This window comes from Schistocerca gregaria, chromosome 11 (assembly GCF_023897955.1).
Source record: "Schistocerca gregaria isolate iqSchGreg1 chromosome 11, iqSchGreg1.2, whole genome shotgun sequence".
NCBI classification, from domain to species: domain Eukaryota; kingdom Metazoa; phylum Arthropoda; class Insecta; order Orthoptera; family Acrididae; genus Schistocerca; species Schistocerca gregaria.
Window position 1 is genome coordinate 100507170 of NC_064930.1, and position 18437 is coordinate 100525606.

The 18437-nt window shown below is 42.2% G+C and overlaps 1 protein-coding gene across 1 annotated transcript in view; it reads left to right on the top strand.

The window, feature by feature from the left end:
- The first annotated feature begins 1112 nt into the window (after window positions 1–1112).
- The window catches only part of LOC126295229 (ankyrin repeat and protein kinase domain-containing protein 1-like), a 50896-nt gene continuing 33571 nt past the window's right edge, over window positions 1113–18437 (top strand). Inside the window, exon 1 of the mRNA XM_049987578.1 lies at window positions 1113–1195. The gene's annotated coding sequence lies outside the window, so the exon portion shown is untranslated. The remainder of the gene's footprint in view (window positions 1196–18437) is intronic.

The window sequence follows — 18437 nt, forward strand, 5'->3', positions numbered from 1 at the left end:
GCGCGAAACCTTGGAAAAATTTTCTATTTCTCAGTAGGAGTTGGTCATTGAGGATATTGTCTTTAACATGTTGCAGATGCTTAAAGATCTGTATTTCTTCCAAAAGATCCAGTTTTAAGCCCTTTACCTCGGCATGAAACCACTCGGTATTAACTGGAGGGCTCGGCGCATGAGCCGTTTGCACAAGGTGTTCCGCATAAGTAGAGCCCTTAGTACCGTCACCGCTTCGCGTAGGAATATGCTCTTTATACCTGAGACACAGAGCTCGTCCCGTTTTCCCGATGTAAAATTTTGAACAATCCCCGCATGTAATTTTATATACTCCTGATTGGGAAAGTTTACCGCTCTTACTCTGCAAGGAGTGAATGAAATTCCTATGTAAACTATTATTAGTAGAATAGGCGTCTCTGAAACTATGGGCTCTGAGTAAACACCCCAATTTGTAACTTATATAGCCTGTGTAAGGGATGGATATCGCTCTAGGGTGGAAGACGTAATATTATTTTTATTTATTTTCTTGTTATACATCTGTCTTACCAACTGAGGCCTATAGCCATTATTTGTAGCAATATTCTCAAGTGTGTTCAGTTTCTACCGCATCTGGTGCGAGAGGGATAGCTGTATCTCTGTCAATATTAGAATGAAAAAAAAAAGGCCATCTTATGGGCGTACGGGTGGGTCGAGTCTGCAGGTATAATATTGTCGGAAAACGTGTTTTTTTCCGAAAAATATTAAATTCAATGCGGTTGTCAACCACAGTTAAAGTGAGGTCCAAAAAATTTAACGATCGGATTCTCGCTCAATTGTAAAACTGATATTAAGGTGAAGCTCTTTAAAAAATCGAAAAATATGGTCTACATCACTTTGAGAACCATCAATGATTAATAGAATGTCATATCCTTCTTCATACTGTCTGTGCATCGTGTGCGTATTGTATTACTGTATGACGTCAGTCGCAGGAAGTCGTTCGCGGAGTCAAGCTGCAAGACGCGAAGGTCACGGCTCACGCCGTTGGCCTACCGCCGGCATTCGGTGTGATTGAGGGGGGGGGGGAGAGGGGGAGGGTCCTGCGTGACGTCAGAGCTGCTGCGGCGCTGGCTGTTGGGCAGTCTTTCGCGAGACGTGTCAGACAGAGCGTGCATCGCCGACTTCCGTCTACGAAACAGGGCAGGCGTGTGTTCCGAGCGTACAGCAGGTAGGAGCGCTGAGCCAGTTCTGTTAAGGCGCGATATTATAAAGTCAGACATCCAAGCAGTTAACTACTGGAGCAGTGTGCGTAGCTGGAAGTGGCGAGTCGCGAAATGCGTGGCCTCGAAAGCAGACAGCTGGCGAGTGCCGTCCGCCCGCGTCCAGTGTCCACTGGTGTGGAATGCCGGACATTTGCCACACTTGCCCCTTTGCCACGTAGCGATCCCTCAGGTAAAGCCATCGGCACACGGACCGTGCTGTCGAACGTTAAACGTTGAGCGTGCCAAGTAGAGTGCTGCAACGCTCGATGCTTGACCGGTCACTGCTCGCCTGTTGACAGGGGGGCCGAGCTGCTCGTGTCTGGCCCCATACGACTCGGCTCGGTCATGTACTCGCCCCTTGTCTGTTGTCCGGACACCGGACACGCGGATAACCCAGCATGACCGGTCACCGCTGACGTCTCACCTCGCCTCTCCCCGGCTCGCTGCACTGTACTGTACACACACACACACACACACACACACACACACTAACGTGCGCGCGCGCTGTGTATTTAGCTCTGTCTCTGTCTCTTTTAATACAAAAGTAACGTTTCCAAGAACGGGTACGTGACACAGCTAAATTCATAAAGCAATTGGGAAGTAAAATGATATTTCAATGCAGTCGTGGATAGAAGACGAGTCTCATTTCCAAACAGAAGATATACTTTTCCTTTCATTAATAGGAAACATTAAACAAGTGTTGTCCCTCTAATCTAGAAGACAACCATCTTCATAAAGAAAGCATACAGACAACATTAAACATTTACAGGCGTGAATTGTCGTACTTTTCACATGTTTCCAACAGAAACAAAATTATAGCTATTGTTTATCAGCAGTAAATCACTAACGCCTTCCACATTTAATTGGCTGCGGCGATTTGTTACTAATATGCCGGCTTTACTAAAGCATCTTTCACTAGGTGCGCTTGTTGCTGGGATACATAAAATACGTCTTCCAACTGCAGCCAGGCCTGGCAGATCTGTTTCATGTCTGCTCTCCCACTTTAAAATATCATCATCTCCGAGGTACATTAAAATGTAGAGATCTACTTCATCTGCCGGCCGCGGTGGTCTCGCGGTTCTAGGCGCGCAGTCCGGAACCGTGCGACTGCTACGGTCGCAGGCTCGAATCCTGCCTCGGGCATGGATGTTATGATGTCCTTAGGTTACTTAGGTTTAAGTAGTTCTAAGGTATAGGGGACTGATAACCACAGCAGTTGAGTCCCATAGTGCTCAGAGCCATTTGAACCATTTGAACCATCTACTTCATCTGCTGTGGATGATCTGTTGTTCCTCCATTCCTTGAAACGAACTCTCTTTCTCGGCGGTGATGACACAGTACTTGAAGGATCTATGATAATTGTGTAACGATTCCAGCACAGTGTACAAGCTGTTCCAGCATGTGTAGGCCTCTAGTTTCAACGATGATTTCAAAGACGAGCTGAGGCTACTTTTCTTAATGTACCTTATAATGCATTTTGCAATATTTATTGTTGAAGCGATGTTCGGGGCATGATTTAGCAAGAATTTATCATCATCGAAACTATGGCTAAGGGTGTGTTTATACAATGAGCAGCAGAAGGAATCCTTTCGTGATTTTCCAAAGCCTTTATTACATTGGCACCCTGGTCGGAGACAAAAACAAAACTGTGCAACATGTCTGGTGAAATGTCCCAATCAGCCATCCTCTCTTCAATTTGTATCATAATATTTACTCCAGTCTTCTTAACTCCCGGGAATTTTGTTGTAAATAAAACATTGTTCACAAGAGACCAATCTGTGTTAATGTAATGTGTTGTAAGCGTTAAATAGTGCACCGGATTTTGCGATCCAGTCCACATATCATCTGTCGCAGCACATATTTTATTAATAACTTCTGCAATAACAGAAGGCATTGTGCTGTTTCGTATTGCATCAGCTCGTTCTTTGACATGTCTGCTTATAGTAGATGGGTGTGGCGTGACATCTGGTACGTTAACTTCTCCATAATGCGCACCTAGATGTGCTAATTGTTGGCCTAATTCTCAGAAACCTTAACCGGAAACAGCATTAAAAGGTCTCATATCTTTGGCACACATTGCAACACACTTTGCTGTAATACTATTTTTTATTACTGCCGATATCCGTGAAGGAGCTGTATCTTTGTCATGTTTCTTGCAACCGTGTTTCTTTAAATGAGTGGTTCCCGACTGGAAACACAATAATGTGGAGCAGTTAATGCACGATACGTACCTAGTAGACGCACAGTTTTCGTCTGCAACCAACAGAAATGTACTCCATACTAGGCTTCTTAGACCTTCCAGTTTTTTCAATGTCTAAACATTAGGTCTCAATCTTATATCTTATTGCACTGGCTTCCTCGCGCTGCATGATTACAGAGAAAGACACACCACACGGATAATGACACGTGTAATGTGTTTGAAGTTACGTGCTACGTATTCGGTCACGGCTTCTATGCTCGGTCGCAAAAATTAGTGCGGGCAGCCTATCCAGTTAAGGTGTGCTCGCCCCATTTCGTATTTTGTGCTCTCTCTTACTCGGCCATGCAAGACTCTAGTGCCAAGTTCAGCGAGCTGCTGAACGCTCAGGAATGATGTGACTTGTGCATACGCACTCCAGCGCCAGTTGAGGGACGTTTCTGCTTCGTGAATCACACAGTTTACTCAACGGGGGCGCGTAAAATTCCGACGTTAGCTCTATTAAAATGCGCATTTCCTCCATCGTCCACGAAAAGGAAAGTACCGTGTCCAATCAATAAGGACACACGCTTATAAAGGTTCGATTGCATACAATGCGCTACAAATTTGGAATACTTCTCCGCATAAGATAAACTTTATTTCATCATTTCCACATTTTAGTACAACCCCAAGGTCAGTCTTACTTGATCACTGTTCCTACCCAGTAGCAGAACCTTTGTCACATGTGAATTACGAAGCGTGAAAGAAAAAAAGAAGCAAGATATCTTTACACAAGTAGCGCAAACTGTCCTGTAGATTAAACCAATCGAACAGTCACCCCTCAAGAAAAGGTGAACTTTTATGTACATAACACAAAATATTGTAGTATATACTTATATTAAACTAATAATGAAGTATCAGAACCTAATGGAAACGCGAATGTTGTTGTCTTCAGTCCTGAGACTGGTTTGATGCAGCTCTCCATGCTACTCTATCCTGAGCAAACTTCTTCATCTACCAGAACCCACTGCATAATGAAGTATCAGAACCTAAGGAAAACGCGAATGTTGTTGTTGTTGTGGTCTTCAGTCCTGAGACTGGTTTGATGCAGCTCTCCATGCTACTCTATCCTGCGCAAGCTTCTTCATCTACCAGAACCCACTGCAACCCACATCCTTCTGAATCTGCTTAGTGTAGTCATCTCTTGGTCTCCCTCTACGATTTTTACCCTCCACGCTGCCCTACAATACTAAATTGGTGATCCCTTGATGCCTCAGAACATGTCCTACCAACCGATCCCTTCTTCTGGTCAAGTTGTGCCACAAACTTCTCTTCTCCCCAATTCTATTCAATACCTCCTCATTAGTTATGTGGTCTACCCATCTAATCTTCAGCATTCTTCTGTAGCACCACATTTCGAAAGCTGCTGTTCTCTTCTTGTCCAAACTATTTATCGTCCATGTTTCACTTCAATACATGGCTACACTCCATACAAATACTTTCAGAAATGACTTCCTGACACTTAAATCTATACTCCATGTTAACAAATTTCTCTTCTTCAGAAACGCTTTCCTTGCCATTGCCAGTCTACATTTTATATCCTCTCTACTTCGACCATCATCAGTTATTTTTCTCCCCAAATAGCAAAACTCCTTTACTACTTTAAGTGTCTCATTTCCTAATCTAATTCCCTCAGCATCACCCGACTTAATTCGACTACATTCCATTATCCTCGTTTTGCTTTCGTTGATGTACATCTTATATCCTCCTTTCAAGACACTATCCATTCCGTTCAACTGCTCTTCCAAGTCCTTTGCTGTCTCTGACAGAACTACGATGTCATCGGCGAACCTCAAAGTTTTTATTTCATCTCCATGGATTTTAATACCTACTCCAAATTTTTCTGTTGTTTCCTTTACTGCTTGCTCAATATACAGATTGAATAACATCGGGGAGAGACTACAACCCTGTCTCACTATCTTCCCAACCACTGCTTGCCCTTCATGTTCCTCGACTCTTATAACTGCCATCTGGTTTCTGTACAAATTGTAAATAGCCTTTCGCTCCCTGTATTTTACCCCCGCCACCTTCAGAATTTGAAAGAGAGTATTCCAGTCAACATTGTCAAAAGCTTTCACTAAGTCTACAAATGCTAGAAACGCGGGTTTGCCCTTCCTTAATCTAGCTTCTAAGATAAGTCGTAGGGTCAGTATTTCCTCACGTGTCCCAACATTTCTACGGAATCCAAACTGATCTTCCCCGAGGTCGGCTTCTACTAGTTTTTCCATTCGTCTGCAAAGAATTTGCGTTAGTATTTTGCAGCTGTGACTTATTAAACTGATAGTTCGGTAATTTTCACATCTGTCAACACCTGCCACCGCCCCAAAAAATAACTCTTTGGAGACCAGTGACGCATTTTTTTTAAATCTCATTTTGTTCGTTATAGTTTGTTCCTGGCGGACGTCCTATGACGTCCGTTTAAGTTCTTCGTTGATCCATTCACTCAGTTTTTATATTGCAGAGGGCAGCTAACCCTCTGACCGACCACGCTTTTTTTTTTTTAAAAAAATCTCATTTTGTTCGTTGCATCTGCTCGAGGCGGACGTCGTAAGACATCCGTTTTTAAGTTCGTTGTTGATCGATTAACTTTTTTTTTTTTTTTTTTTTTTTTTTTACGGAGGGCAGCTAACCCTCTGACCGAACACGCTGAGCTACCGTGCCGGCTACACTCATTACGCTAAGCCAACATCACAAGTTTAAAGTCTAATCATTTTATGTTACACCATACTAAAAACCTTAATCGTAGGTATGTTACTAATTGAAATTTAATTATAGCAAATTGTACCAAGAACAATGCGCTTTGGGTGGATCTTCAGCGTGTCGCTGCCTTAAAATAGCCTACTCTCATAATACGCAAGTTACAGTAATTTTTTTTTTTACCAAGAATACGATGTTTCTCATTATTTTATTGCAACGGATCACAGTTAACAGCGGGTTTTGCAGTGATTCTCAATTTGCTGGTGCTCAGAAACGGCTTGAAATTAATGTCAATATGGCGCCATCTATCATTTAACCAGTATTCATTTCTGCTTCATGAGAGGTTTGTTGCTTGTTGAGTTGCGTCAAAACTGGTCACGTTACCTGTGCAGGTTCCCTCACAATGACCAATCCGCTATAAAAATATCTTAACCATCACTCGCCCTACGGTAGCCATATAAGAAATGCCGTTAGGTTGTTTGTCTGTTTGTGATAACGACATAAATCACAAATGTTGCTCTCCACTTAGGCAATTGCGAAAACATCTCAGGAATCGAAAACTTTTCAGACGAACTGCTTCAGTATAGTTTTAGCGGAGGGAAGAATTGCAATTGCATACAACTGATTTGTGCTCAGAGCCATTTGAACCATTTCTTCGGTACATTTTGTTGCAAATCGCAACTCAAATCGTGACTCATATGTAAACAAGTGTGAATATGCTATACGGGGTGACACAGAAAAACGGTAACATTCCCACACTCCAATAAAAATAGAAGTGATGAAGGAAAGAAATTGCATTCATAGTATTTGAAACTTTACAACTTTGCCATTTACCAAACAATGATAGCATTTACCATTTTTTTAAAAAACAATCCGTCCTTGAGATGGCGTGCTCCTGCAGGAATACATTCGTGAAGTCTGCTGTTGAGATTCCTCATTGATGGCTGTGACATTTCAGCTGGGATACCGTGAACTGCATGCCGAATTCTCTGTTTTAATTCATCCAGGGTTCTTGGTTGAGTCGTATAGATTTTGCTCTTGAGATAGCTCCACAAGAAAAAACACACACACACACACACACACACACACACACACACACACACAAACGTATAAATTTTGCGATCTAGGAGGCCAGGCAATGTTACCGAATTGTGAGATGACACAGTTGCCAAACAATCCTCGTACAAATACCATTGACTGCCGTGCAGTGTGTGATGTCGCTCCGGTATGTTGAGATCAGGCTTCTTGAACGTTCGGGAAGTTTTTCAACGCAGGTTCAAATGGCTCTGAGCACTATGGGACTTAACATCTTAGGTCATCAGTCCCCTAGAACTTAGAACTACTTAAACCTAACTAACCTAAGGACATCACACACATCCGTGCCCGAGGCAGGATTCGAACCTGCGACCGTAGCAGTCCCGCGGTTCCGGACTGAAGCGCCTAGAACCGCTCGGCCACTGTGGCCGGCTTCAACGCAGGTGTAACGAAAGTTTGTGACATCTGCACATAGCGCTCTGCATTGACAGTTACTGTGTTTCCCTGTTCATTTGCGAAAAAATACGGTCCGAAAATTCCATGTGATGAAACATCACACCATACTGTAACTTTACTAGCGTGTAAAGGGCGTTCATCAACATCATTAGGATTTGTGTTTGTCCAGTAACGGTAGTTCGGTTTATTCGCAATAAGTGTGAGATGAAAATGTGCCTCATCTGAGATCCACAACTTGTTTAGAAATTTATCGCCATTGTTTATTTTTGTTATCATTTGTTGACGGGATCCTAATCGTAACCGGTAATCCGTTGCACCATCTGTAGTTTGTACGGCTGAAATTTTAAATCAAGGTGAAGAATTCTCCGAACACTCTCCTGGGACATTCCGACCACTGCTGTTGGCTTACGAATTGATCGTCGTGAGCTCCGTAAAGGTCGGGACACACATGTCCGGGCTGTGTCTGTTGTTCCTTGTAGTGACTCGGACGCCGTCATCTGTGTTTCTGTTTGTGAAAGCTGTAAAACCATGCTCTCTAATTTTCGCAATAGTGAATTAGGACTTATAGCACTTGCTTTAGACGAAGAGGAAAAAGAACGAAGGCAAACAAGAAGAAGAAAATTATGGATCCACAGTGCGTGCATAACAAGACCAGTATAGGGAGATTTTCGAACATTATTTTCTCATCTCATAGACTATGAGACTAAGTTTTATGAATATTTTAGGATGACGCAGTACACCTTCTGTGAATTTTTAAAGAAACTCGAACCAATGCTGAGAAAAAACGACACTTTCTGGAGAGTATCAGTTTCACCCAAAGAACGGCTGGCTTTTTTTTTTTTTTTTTTTTTTTTTTTTTTAAGGTAGGCTAAAGAAAAGTACACAGAACACAAATAAGTAAGAAGTTTTGAGGACAGTATTTTTATTTTGTTACTTTAGTAATTGAAAGATAAATACATAAGTTAGTAAATAATACAGTTAAATTTCTACTACCGTAAGAAAAACAAATGAGGACTATTAAGTGAACTAGTTTCTGAAGCTGATGAGGATGCAGGGGAACTTGGAGGATGATGGCTTTGGTTATTTATATACGAATTGTGGGAACCCCTTTGCAGCTCCAAAAGCTGCTGTGTAGGTTCTGTTGATTCGTTTTCCACAGGTGAAGGATATGGTGTTGGAACAGATTTTGCTGAGGAATTGGAGGATGATGGAGTGAATTGATGTGACTGAAACGTCATTCGTGAGTTGCTCCAGTTCAAAGTCTCGTACAATTGAAAAAAAATTCTACTTTTAGCTCGATGAAAAAGTAATGGATGCAACAATTTTAGGGCTGGTGCTATACGGGCCAAAAAAGCATCATCTGGGTTTTGTATTTCTCTCTGTTTTTCAGCTTGTTTTTCTGCTAAAATGTACGCCATGAGCTGGCTTGATGCAGATTCTTGTGGTTTAACCTCACGCTGAGGTTTTAGTTTCAGTGGTGGTTTCATAAACGTGTTCTTATTTGAAGTGACGGACGAATGAGCTGAGGACGTCTGGGAATACCGAGTGCGCCCTATCAAATTGTCTGCATCGCTACCATGGGTTTTAATGACCCATTCTTCATCTTCAATGTCTTCTTGTGTAGACTCTTTTTCGTTTCCAACAACAGACTGCTCCGCTTGGGAATTTGTATTTGATTCTTGTCTACACTCATTATTGTGTTGCGTGTAAGGAACATTGGAAACTGTTTCTCGTTCTACCATGTAAAGTAGCAGGAACTTTAAGAGATCTTCATACTTATATTTATGTTGATGAACAGCAGCTTGTCCTGAAACAGTTTTCCTTTTCTGCATGGTCTTCCTCAGTTGGTCACGAACAGATACCCATTTTCCTTTTTTTGCATTCCTCTATTTCACGTGTAGCAAAAATACTTTAAATCGGGTATTCATATTACAAGGTTTAAAATGCTGCAAATATTTAATAGATTATACAGTATTTCTCATCTTATACAGTTCAATTTTTTACAAGTTCCTTGCTACAGAAGATTACTTTAGAATTATTTCCTTCAGCTACAGGTTGGGAAAATCCACAGTTGGAGCTATCGTCCATGACGCCTCTAGAGCAGTTATCGGTTTATTGTTAGGTGATGCCTGTGCCGAATGAAGAAAAATGGAATGTTATAGCTGAGGAGTTTTAGACAAAATGACAGTTTCCAAACTGCATTGTATCTTTAGATGGAAAGCAAGTAACAATACAGGCTCCAAACAACTCAGGAAGTCTCTATTGGAATTACAAAAAATCATATTCCATTGTGCTTCTTGCTCTGGCTGACACATGTTATAATTTTATTGCAATAGAGCGTGCGGAAAAAACTCTGATGGAGGCATTCTAGTAAATTGAAACCTCGGAAAGTCATTGGAAAATAATAAGCTTCGCGTCCCAAACAGTAAAACTTTACCCGGAACTGATGTTGAACTTCCAATGGTAATTGTAGGCGATGAAGCTTTTCCTCTGAAAACAAACTTGATGCGACCATATACAGGCAGGAACTTAACAAATGACGAGGCTATATTTAATTATTGTTTGAGTCGGGCAAGAAGAATATCCGAAAATGTATTCGGTATATTGCAACAGAAATTTCGAACATTTAGAAGAATTCTTCAGGGAGGTCCTAATAACCTTACAATGATTGTGACGGCTGCGTGTGTACTGTGCAACTTTATTCGAAAAATGGAAGGTTATAGTTTGCCCGAACAGAGGGTGGATTAAAAGGAAACTGCTGAGGGATGTGGAAGATCATCAGACCTTCGAAACCTACCTCGAATTCGTGGAAGATCAAAACTAGCTAAAATGGCTCTGAGCACTATGGAACTTCTAAGGTCATCAGTCCCCTAGAACTTAGAATTACTGAAACCTAACTAACCTAAGGACATCACACACATCCATGCCCGAGGCAGGATTCGAACCTGCGACTGTAGCGCCTAGAACTGCTCGGCCACCACGGCCGGCAACAGATGCTCCAGTAGCTGTACGAGAACAACTCAAAAAATTCCTGAATTGTCCACAAGGGACTGTGGAATGGCAAGATCATGTCGACTTGGCGATATAACGATGACATAAACCAAACATCTGTTTGTAAAGCCAAAAAAGTAAATGAATATCTTTCGGGTCGTACCTTTGGCTTGTAGATTTGTTGCAGTTCTCTTCCAAACTCTGTCTTTGTACTCGATATTCCTGTAGTTTTTACTTCCGTGATCGTATAGAACAGGAAACTTATGAACTTCTTCTATTAGTTGTTCCACATTCGTGTTTTTGCACACAGAACGGTCTTGCGCAGCTGCACAGCTCACGAGACAACTCTACCGTCACGCCGTGTCCGTCACGTGAAAAACTAAACACGGGTAATCCCGCCCGGTCCGTTGACGTTCCCCGTGCACGGCCCGGTTAAGTGGGGCCCGCTACGTTACATTTGTTTTAATACTTAGAGGACTGAGCGCGAATGTGGACGTTCAACCGGTTGGTACTAAGCGATTTGACAGTTTTTTCTGAATTTTCTACAGCAGATTCTATACCACAGAAAACAGATTGCTCTTTTGCATTTAAAAAACTATGTCCATTCCCTCCAGAGTACTGCAAAGAAATAAACATTTAAGTTGGTGACAAGGGTTGTATTTTAATTTCAGAGTAGGCAGTTTTCACCGTGAACAAATTTTTTTTTTTAGGTTCTAGGACCTCTAAGGGACATAGGATTGAAGTTGCTAGTTTTAAATGAATAACTGTTGAAAAATGAACTTCTATTTTATTAATAATCACACAGTTACATTGGCTTTTGTATGAAATATTTCGAAACATTTTGGAGAACGAAGCCCTACGTCACAGGTTTCGCAATAATATCGCGTGTCTTTCCTTGAAACTTTACCATATCTGGCCTTGCTTCTTTCTGCGCACACTTAGACAATTTTGTGGGTGGAATTAATTTTGGAAAATGTCTTCCGCTTAGTCTGTTGATGGATGAACTATTCTGAGAAGTGTACGAGTCTAAGAGGCCACCTTTGTCAACCAAGTTCTCTGCCAACTCTGTAATGTATTCAACCAGATGTTTGCTTCTATTTCGCGACGTTTTGCACAGAATGTATGAATTTACAGTGCTGAGCATGAAAATGTGAAAGAAAACTTTTTTCCATCACTTTATCTGTTTTCGTTCAAAATGATAGTACGCCATTAGCTGGTCGCTATGATCCACACCAGCTTTTTTTACTATTGTTGTCCAAAACGCAGTCTGGCTTCATTTTTTCCACCATTCCAAATTTAGTTTTCACACTGACATTTGTTGCCGTCATTTTATGCTTTGTTGCCAAAAGAAAAACGTCTCTGTTGTCCTTCCATTGTACAAACAGTAAGTGATCTCGTCTGCGAAACGAAAGTTCATTTCTTTTCAATTTCTGGCCAACAAGATCCCTTGGTAGCCCTTTTCTATTTTGCTGCACAGTACCAACTGCCTTAGTTCTATCCCCCCCCCCCCCCCCCCCCCCCACACACACACAAATAATCCAGTAAATCACGGCTGGTGTAAAATTGGCCTATGTATAATAATGTGTAACCTTTATTATGAAACGAATGTCACAACGAATGTCTACAACGTGTAAAATGCTGTTATCGGCATTAGACTGTTACCCAGAATAAATTTCACAGTTCAGAACGTACCCACTTTCACATAGCATAGAAAATTTTACGCCATATTTATTAGGTTTATTTTTCATATACACTCTAAAACTCAGTCTACCACCAAAAGTGCCAATTCCTTCATCTGTAGTAATATTTTCGCCTGGCTTGTAAGCCTTTCCACTTTGGGTCACGCATCTGTCGAATATAGGTCTTACCTTATGAATAGGATCGTGACCTACCTGGTTCTTAGGAATACATGTTGCGTTATCTACGAGATGTAACATTCGTAGAATTGACAAAAGTCTATCTCTTGGCAGACACTTTGTCGCAAATGAGGACTGCAACACGGGATTTGTTGACAAGTAGTCACACAGTTTCGGTTTCTTCACTAGGCACGTATGCAAAATAATACCAAAAAATTTATACAGTTCACTGAGTTTCACTGTTGTCCACTTACGCGACACTGACTGAGGCTTCAGTTTCCCTGTAGCACTTAGTGTCTCTATTGTCATTCTAGCGTAGCGGTTTGTCTCTCGTTTGATCAGTCTCACCAGTTCTTCATCGAAAAAGTACGTGAAACAATCAAACACTGAAGAATGTTGGTCAATCCCATCTTGAATTCCACAGGATTCAAAAAAAGTAGGAAGCTGGGGAGTGACTGTATCGTCATCTGTCCACTGGCCAGAAGAATACGGCAAATTGCAATGACCCGTTGTGTTTGTTGTGACAAAGACTATAGACCTATATCTCTGACGTCGATCTGTTGTAGAATTTTAGAACATGTTTTTTGCTCGAGTATCATGTCGTTTTTGGTAACCCAGAATCTACTCTGTAGGAATCGACACGGATTCCGGAAACGGTGATCGTGTGAGACCCAACTCGCTTTATTTGTTCATGAGACCCAGAAAATATTAGATACAGGCTCCCAGGTAGATGCTATTTTTTCTTGACTTCCGGAAGGCGTTCGATACAGTTCCGCACTGTTGCCTGATAAACAAAGTAAGAGCCTACGGAATATCAGACAAGCTGTGTGGCTGGATTGAAGAGTTTTTAGCAAAAAAAACACAAAATGTTGTTCTCATTGGAGAGACGTCTACAGACGTTAAAGTAACCTCTGGCGTGCCATAGGGGAGTGTTATGGGACCATTGCTTTTCACAATATATATAAATGAGCTAGTAAAGAGTGTCGGAAGTTCCATGCGGATTTTCGGGGATGATCCTGTAGTATACAGAGAAGTTGCAGCATTAGAAAATTGTAGTAAAATGCAGGAACAGCGGATAGGCACTTGGTGCAGTGAGTGGCAACTGATCCTTAACATAGACAAATGTAATGTATTGCGAATACATAGAAAGAAGGATCCTTTATTGTATGATTATATGATAGCGGAATAAACACTGGTAGCAGTTACTCCTGTAAAATATCTGGGAGTATGGGTGCGGAACGATTTGAAGCGGAATGATCATATAAAATTAATTGTTGGTAAGGCGGGTACCAGGTTCAGGTTCATTGGGAGAGTCCTTAGAAAATGTAGTCCATCAACAAAGGAGGTGGCTTACAAAACACTCGTTCGACCTATACTTGAGTATTGCTCATCAGTGTGGGATCCGTACCAGATAGGGTTGACAGAGGAGGTAGAGAAGATCCAAAGAAGAGCGGCGCGTTTCGTCACAGGATTATTTGGTAACCGTGATAGCAATACGGAGATGTTTAACAAACTGAAGTGGCAGACTCTGCAAGAGAGGCGCTCTGCATCGCGGTGTAGCTTGCTCGCCAGGTTTCGAGAGGGTGCGTTTCTGGATGAGGTATCGAATATATTGCTTCCCCCTACTTATACCTCCCGAGGAGATGACGAATGTAAAATTAGAGAGATTAGAGCGCGCACGGAGGCTTACAGGCAGTCGTTCTTCCCGCGAACCACACGCGACTGGAACTGGAAATGGAGGTAATGAGAGTGGCACGTAAAGTGCCCTCCGCCACACACCGTTGGGTGGCTTGCGGCGTATAAATGTACATGTAGATGTCAACAGCCTCAGCTTCAGGTCTTCCTGTGCGCCGCTACCAAACGACCAGTAGTTTTATAAAACGTTTTTATGGCTGACGCACGCTGTTGTCCGTTCCACTGTTCCATGATTACTGAAATGGCGGAGTGTTTACTCGGTAACTGACACGAACCTGCAGTGCTTCCACCTGCCCATGGGTGCCGCTACTCATTTAAAACATTCCCGTTATTCTGTGTAGACCTGTACTTTGGGGGGAAACCGTGGCAGTCAGTTGAACTCAGATTATAGGACAGCAAGTGGTCTGTAGGCTAGAAGCGGCCGCCCGCACAGTGCAGGCAAAACAGCTGAGGCTGGGAGGTGACGTCACGCGACCAGACTGGTTGGAACCGGCCGCTATGTTGAAAGGGTGGGGGGGGGGGGGGGGGGGAGGGCGGTGAGGAAGGGAGAGGGGCAACAACCGCTCTACAGCGACGGCGGGCCTTAGTGGCGTCTTTGACGTGAGTGCTGTTCGCCGAACACTGCACAGTGCCTTGAGCAGTAGAAGTACAGGTGGTTATTTATTCATTTTTACAGCAGACTGCAGATCACTGTTAATTCTGTGCATCTTTTGCTTTGAGTTTTATTCAAAATACGTGACGAAAAAGACCTACCGTAGAAATTACGATTTAGTTGACGAACAGTTCACAACAGTTCATTTCAGTACGTCCACAGGTCGTGGTTTCGCGGCAGCGTTCTCGCTTCTCGAGCGCGAGGTCCCGCGTTCGATTCCCGGCAGGGTCAGGGATTTTCACCTGCCTCGAGATGACAGGGCACACAACTGGGGAAAGTGTTTAAATACTGGAGATCTGCGTGTCCGAAAGGTGTTTATGTAAGTACCACGCCAATACAACTAACATTCAATTCAATTATCGTGAAAATCATAAACAATTGCGACTCAATGCAACATGACGATTTGCGATGATTTATTTATCATATATCAAATGGTTTCCTCTCACTTTCTCTCTCTTTCTCCCACTCCCTCTCCTTGACCCCCCCCTCCCACTCTTAAAAAAATGGTTCAAATGGTTCTGAGCACTATGCGACTTAACTTCTGAGGTCATCAGTTGCCTAGAACTTAGAACTACTTAAACCTAACTAACCTAAGGACATCACACACATCCATGCCCGAGGCAGGATTCTAACCTGTGACGTAAGCGGTCGCTCGGCTCCAGACTGTAGCGCCTAGAACCGCACGGACACTCCGGCCGGCTCTCTCTCTCTGTCTCTCCCAAACACAGTTAAATAATACCTGTCCCTAAAATCACTATCCATTTATATATATATACAATGTTTGTTGAGTGTACCCATGGAAGTATGTCATAGTAACTATGTTCAAACCAATTTAAAGGACGCCATCATTTGCAACGAATCAAACTTAATCTCATAAATGTCATCAGATATGCTTTTTTTTTTTTTAAAAAAAAGTACAGCACTAAAAAGTGCATACAGAACTGGAACTAAAAAACAAAAAACCTCAGCGCCGAAATAATCAGGCTAGAAAACAAACAAATATAACCAAGTACATAATTAGAAACAAAAATTTGCTTATCAGAAAGAACCAAAGCATAAAGAAAATACAAGAAAGACTACAGAAAAAGATACTAATATTGTAAGTGTTAAACCTAAACCTAGCTTTGATCTAGCAATCTGTTCGTTAACTTGTAAATAAAAGTTTATTACGTTACAAGATTAAAATAGAAGGTGTCGCTGTGTCGTCTTCATCGTCGTCATTCATCTCCATTACGGTCGGAGGAAGGCAAAGGCAAACCACCTCCGTTAGGCGGTGCGGGTCTTATGCATGGTTCCACTGTGCTCTGTCAAGGAGTATGGGACTTCCTCATCATCATTTCAGTACGCTTCGTATTGTTTTAAAGTGTTGTTCCACATCGAAACGGAAAATTTTTCTGCACGAATAATAAGTGCCTATGCCAAATAAAATTCTCATTTATAAGTATGTTTCCTTTACCTTCGACACAAGTATCATTATATTCCGCAAGCCACCTGACAGTGTGTGGCGGAGGGTACCCTGAGTACCTCTATCGGTTCTCCCTTTTGTTCCAGTCTCGTATTGTTCGTGGAAAGAAGGATTGTCGGTATGCATCTGCGTGGGCCCTAATCTCTCTGATTTTACCCTCATGGTCTCTTCGCGAGATATACATAGGAGGGGGCAATATACTGCCGAGATATACGTAGGAGGGGGCAATATACTGCTCGACTCTTCGGTGAAGGTATGTTCTCGAAACTTTAACAAAAGCCCGTACCGAGCTACCGAGCGTCTTCAACTGCAGTTTATCTATCATCTCCGTAACGCTTTCGCGATTACTAAGTGATCCTGTAACGAAGCGCGCTGCTCTGCGTTGGATCTTCTGTTATCTCTTCTATCAACCCTATCTTATACGGATCCCACACTGCTCAGCAGTATTCAAGCAGTGGGCGAACACGCGTACTGTTACCTACTCCCTTTGTTTTCGGATTGCATTTCCTTAGGATTTTTCCAATGAATCTCAGTCTGGCATCTGCTTTATATATGTGTATTATTTTGAGCTTTTCCTCATTACAGAGGCTTATCTCCAACATAATAATTTGCTTGTAAATTACAATACAAACAATAAACGTTCTTAAACTATATTCTCAAAATATTCCTCCAGGTGTTTCGATTTTGTGTGTCCTCTTCCTCTATTTCCATTCTCCTTATTATTTTGGTCTTCCTTATCTTTTCTTTCCTGGAGATTCAAATGGTTCAAATGGCTCTGACCACTATGCTACTTAACTTCTGAGGTCATTAGTCGCGTAGAACTTAGAACTAATTAAACCTAACTAACCTAAGGACATCACACACATCCATGCCCGAGGCGAACCTGCGACCGTAGAGGTCGCTCAGCTGCATACTGCAGCGCCTAGAACTGCACGGCCACTCCCACCGGCCCTGGAGATTCTTGCCGAACTTCTCTAAAAGTCCATCTCTTGAGGTTGTGATTTTTTACATGTTAATTTTTCCAGGTCTCCGTGCCATCATATATATATATAGAGAGAGAGCCACCTCGGGGCAGGTGAAAATCCCTGACCCCCTGCTCAGGAAATGAGAACGTCACCGCGAAACCACGAGATCGTTTATTGCTTTTATTGTAATTTATAAGCAAATTATTATGTTGGAGATAAGTTTCTGTAATGAGGAAAAGCTCAAAATAATATATATATATATATATATATATATATATATATATATATATATATATATATATGGCTGGGTGTTGTGTGATGTCCTTAGTTTAGTTAGGTTTAAGTAGTTCTAAGTTCTAGGGGAGTGATGACCATAGATGTTAAGTCCCATAGTGCTCAGGGCCATTTATATATATATATATATATATATATATATATAAAGCAGATGCCAGACTGAGATTCATTGGAAGAAACCTAAGGAAATGCAATCCGAAAACAAAGGAAGTAGGTTACAGTACGCTTGTTCGGCCACTGCTTGAATACTGCTCAGCAGTGTGGGATCCGTACCAGATAGGGTTGATAGAAGAGAGAGAGAGAGAAGATCCGACGGAGAGCAGCGCGCTTCGTTACAGGATCATTCAGTAATCGCGAAAGCGTTATGGAGATGTTAGCCAGACTCCAGTGGAAGACTCTGCAGGAGAGACGTACTGAAATGAACTGTTGTGAATATACTTTCGTTAAAAAAGTATCGTAATTTGTTGCGTTAGGTCTGGTTTGTCACGTATTTTGAATATGTATGTTACAAATTGGACGCATTTTGGTTCTGGTTTCAGCAAAAGTGGTTCCTCTACTAGTGAGCTGCCTCCCTTCACCTGTTCTGCGCTTCCTTATTTCGCCTCCCGCGTTACTAAGTTCATGGGGCAAGCCTGTGAAAGTCCACCTGCTATCTGGTCAACCTCTGAGCATGGCGCAAGCAATACTGGGGTACAGTCTGAACACATGGCAATGAGACGCTACTCTGCCTCTTAGCACAGCTGTAAGATTGGACGACTTTGTAACGTAGCAAGTTATTCCGTGTCACCATAGGTCAGGGGCGGGCAGGAATCCTGCACGTGTGCGGTGCACTTCCACGCGTGCAGTTAACAGGTGTTCTGCGTGTA